We start from the raw sequence: 4,836 nt of genomic DNA, 5'->3' as shown, positions 1-4,836 counted from the left end.
TTCTCTCATTTTCGTATCTTTGTCTTAGAGCTTCCCAAGCTAAATTAAAATTATCGTCATTCAATGCGAACTGCTTGACTATTACGCCTGCTTGACCTTTAGTTTTGTATCGGAGGTGATACAATTTTTGCGCTTGTGATAATTTTGGATGATTTATGTACACGGCTGTAAACATCTCCCGGAAGAACGGCCATTGTTCATACCCTCCATGAAATATTTCCGTATCACACGCTGGCACTTTGAGATGAATGCCTGAACTTGCCTCTTGGGCTTGCAATTGTGGTAACTCTACTCTACTGTGGGGAGTAGGTGCAATTGCCTTCATAAGCTTTAATTGATCTGATATCATTGCTTTTGTGTCTTCATAGCGGTCTAAGCAGTTTTCGTATTTGGCGTAAGCCGACGATTTGAAATTTTCAGGTAGATCTGAATCATCAGTTTCTACTATTGCGTCGTATGCAGCCAAAAATTGTCAATAGATTTATTTTTAATTTCTAGTACCGATTCAGAGTTGTCCTGAATCGGTGAAGATGCAAATCGAGTGCTGTATTTAATTAAGCTATCACTCTCAGAAATGAATTGGAATTCTTAAGAATTCTGCTTTAGATTCATTTGAATCTGTGCTCATTCAGAAAATTTGAATTAATAAAATATATATGTATGTTTTATTAAAATAGAGAATCTGGTACCGAAACTCTTTTGAACAAATAAGAGTTGTTGTTTCCGCACCATTGAATTAGTAAAATATATATGTATGTGACCAAAAGCTCTTTTCAATAAATAAGAGCTGTTATTTCAGTAAAAGGGTTTAAAAATGCGTTTATCGCTTTTATTGCTCGCGTTTGTATTACTTGTTTTTTTTTTTTAATATTTTTATATTTTTACGGTTTTATCCGTACGCCCTTGTATCAGCGCGCACTGAATACTAGGTCAATACCCTTAGAACATACGTATGGAGTTTATGTGCATATAGTATGCGTTAAATAAATATGTGCAATTATGCTTTTTCTTGTTTGACAAGGAACAAGAAACTGCTCGGAATATTTTTCGCACCGTTTATTTATTTTCTCAATATCTCTTTATTAATTGTATCCTATGTTTATAGGTATACACGCATGTGAGAATATAAGGCAGTATGTAGAAATAATTCGCGGTTGTGTACTCGCGCTCAGAAATATGTGCAAAAGCGCTAATGTATAATATAACTTAACGATTTTCCTGCTTATTTAAAGAAAAAAAATCGTTTTTTGGTCTGCACGACCTTCTCGTTCTAACTTTATTTTAAAACTGAATCTTACAATGTTCTTAATCTAAAAACTTAGCTAAATGCACCGGGCAAAACATAATTAATTCCACGAATTCGCGAATTTAGGTGGCGCGTGTGCTGACAGTGCATCTGGGCAGTGCTGTGGGAAACATTGTGTAACTTGAGTCCCATATCCGCTCTACCTGCATTTGTAATATTGCTGATGAATTATTTTATTGTTTCGGCAAAGTTAACATATGCCATGTTAACCTTCCCCTCTTAAAACGTTCGTCCTCGAGCGTTGTCAAAAATAAGGTAAGTTGTTGAAATTTATGTATGTTGGCTGATCATTTGGGGGAATCTTTGATTTGATTCATCCTGAGGTTTGTTGCCGGGATCTGATTAGCATCGCTATTGGATGAGATGATTATTTTATTTTGAGATTTCTTCCAAAATTTGCAAAAAATTATTGCGACGATGGAGGTAGCTGCAACTGCTCCAAGCGAAAGTGAGCCGTTGGATATAGTTGCTGCCTTCAGGAGATTTATTCTTCGAATGTTACTTATGTGGAGTTCTTTCAAAGCTTCTAGTGAAAGTAATTCAATTCTATTTTTCTCAATTGGTGCGGGTTGCAGGACTGCTGGGATAGCGGGAAGTGGAATTAAATCGAGGTTAATATAAGTTTGACCATTGATTTTCAACGTTGAATTGTGGAAATTGATGAGCTGCGTTCCTGACAAGTTTTTGATCGTTCCGTCAGCATCTATGTGTCCTTGAAAGCCATTAAGTAGTAAAATTCCGGTTTTTATTTCTTCAATTTGTGGAATGTGGTGCCCGTTACTTTTGGTGCAAGTTGAATTATGACTACTGATTATTCTAGGTATACAGGTATTATTACTTATGTTAATTACTTGATTTTGTTTACAAATTTCAATTCTCTTAAAGCTATCGCAATTTTCTTTTATTCCATATATTTCTTTTTTTTCCTTTTAAAATTTTACTATATTCAATATTAATAATAGATTTATCAGATTTAAGAACAGGTCTTAATATAATTTTTGGAAATTTTCCTTAAGAGTTAGTGGTATTTTACCAGATAAAAAATTTTCATATTTTTGCTAACAATATTAGTATTCGATAATTCTAATGCCTCTTCCGCATTTTAAATGGAATTTCATCATTCTCTACTTTTTCTAAAGCAATTTCAATTTCTTTTTTATTTAGCAATAATGTATTCAATATATCTTTTTTCGCCCATTGTATGGCGTATTTTACGTTAATCAATTCTTCTTTTATTAGTCTTATTCTATTTTGTAAATTAATAATTGTATCATTTTCTACATCCGAATCTTTTCTTATATTATTAAAAGTTTATTTACTATTTTAGTTACGTTATTTAATTTTTCGTTAAAGATATAATTTATAATTACTTGTTTATTATTATTATTATTAATTTCATTTAGGTTACTGGATATTATTTCCAGATCTTCATGATCGGGGATCCGGCGATTAATTTCCAAGCCGTTCCCAAAATATTTATTGATCTTCTAGATCTTTTTCAATCGGTTTAATAGTTTCTAAGATTTGGAGGGATTGGGTTAGTTCGTGCTCTAGGATAGGATATAGGATAGTGTCTTTAGGTATGTCCGAGTAAATGAATTTACCAATGTCCGTCAGAAATTGTTCGTATTTGTTAAGGTCTATTACGTGTATTAGTCTAAAGGCTCCGTTCTGAATTTTTGCTAGTCCGTCATTTATTGTAACTAATTGTGCGTTCGAGTAGTCGTAGATGTCCGTTGTCGCAGTGGCATCGTAAATTAAAAGGCATCTGAAAGAGAGAGGTTAATTTTGATTTTTAATATTACTTTTATGGACTATTTTTCCTGATTCTGTTAAAATTGTTGAATTTTTGTCTTCCTTTACTATTTCTTTTCTAAATTTTGGAGAGATTTTTGTACCTAATCTTTTGTTTATTTTCACATAAATAATTTCTCCTGGGTGGTAAATTTTTATGGGATGTCGTTTTCTGTTGTGATAAGAAAGGTCTTTTACTTGCTTGTTTTTAATTCCGAGATATTTTCTTCCCTTGCTTTTTCGAATTGATTTGGATCCGTGGAGACTCTTCTACCGAAAAATACCTCTATTGGTTTCTTTTTCGTGGTTGAGTGAACTGTATAATTGTATTCGTATACGGAATTGTCTAGAAGTTCGGCGAATGAATTAAAATTTCGTTCTGCTTTTAAACAACGCATTATTTCCGTGAGTGTCGAGTGAAAACGTTCTACTTGACCATTAACGGAACTTGCATAAGGCGGTGTTTTAAAAATTTTTATGTTAAGTGTGTCTTCCAATAAAAATTTTATAGTTGCTGAGTTGAGGGATGTTTCATTGTCAAATACGACCGATTCAGGTACGCCAAATTGAAAGAGTAGTTCACGAAGAGGTTCTTTAACATGCTCTATTGCTCTCGATTTCAGTATCTTGGTTTGCGCATATTTCGAAAATTTGTCTATTGCTGTTAGGACTATATTTTTGCTTGTTATGTAGATATCGATATGTAAAATTTGTCCTGGATACTGGGGTATAGGCGTTTCACCTAATTCTGGTTTGCTAGGATGACGATCGTACTTATTTTCTTTACATACTGAACACTGTTGAATTATGCTATTTATTTTTTCGTCATTGATGGGAAGTAGAAATTTTCGAGGATTTGAATTTTATTTTCTCGACCGTTTCTATGTGCTCTTTTATGGGTTTTGATTATGATTTCTTCCTGTTCTTGTTCGTTTGTCACGTCCTGAACTTGGAGCTGTGTGAATCGGATTTTGTAATTGCTAAAGTGTATTGGGTATATTTCTTGAATTTTCCCCATGATGCGTTCATCTGTTTTTATACAGTTAACTACAGAGGATTAAGGTATCTTTTGAGGCGGTTTATTAGTATTTCTGAATCGTATCCTGGTTCTTCTAAAATGTGTCTGTGGTACGTAGGGAATACTATTTTAAACTGATAGGTTGAAGTCGTACCTATGTTTAAAAATAGTTGGTTTTTAAAAACGTTTATAGGAGTTTCTACATGAGAAATTAAATTGTCAGAAGAACTCTCGTCGCTGTGTTGGGTTATGGATAAAGAGTTTATTGGTTCGGGTGGCATTCTTGATAGAGCGTCGGCGACAACATTAGTTGTACCTGGTTTGTAGTGGAGTTCATGATTATATTCCTCTAGAATGGATTTCCAGCGTTTCATATTCGCATTATTGTTTTTGTTACTAAGTGCCTGCGTTAAAGGCTGATGATCTGCAAATATCTTCACTTTGGCTGAGCCATAAAGGTAGTTTCTAAAATTGTTTAAGGCCCATATTATGGCCAGAAATTCCTTTTCATTTGTAGCGTATGATTCTTCTGTTTTATTGAGAGTTCTGGAAATGAAGGCAACAGGTTTTTTATCCTGTGAAAGGACTGCACCGATGGCATAATTTGAAGCATCGGTAGTCAAATGGAATTCCTTACTGAAGTCAGGGTATGAGAGTACAACATCATCGGACATAAGGGATTTTTTGATTTTGTTGAAGGCATCTTTTGCTTCATCAT

This window comes from Bactrocera tryoni, unplaced genomic scaffold, assembly GCF_016617805.1.
Source record: "Bactrocera tryoni isolate S06 unplaced genomic scaffold, CSIRO_BtryS06_freeze2 scaffold_376, whole genome shotgun sequence".
Classification (NCBI taxonomy): domain Eukaryota; kingdom Metazoa; phylum Arthropoda; class Insecta; order Diptera; family Tephritidae; genus Bactrocera; species Bactrocera tryoni.
This window is presented reverse-complemented; position numbering follows the sequence as displayed.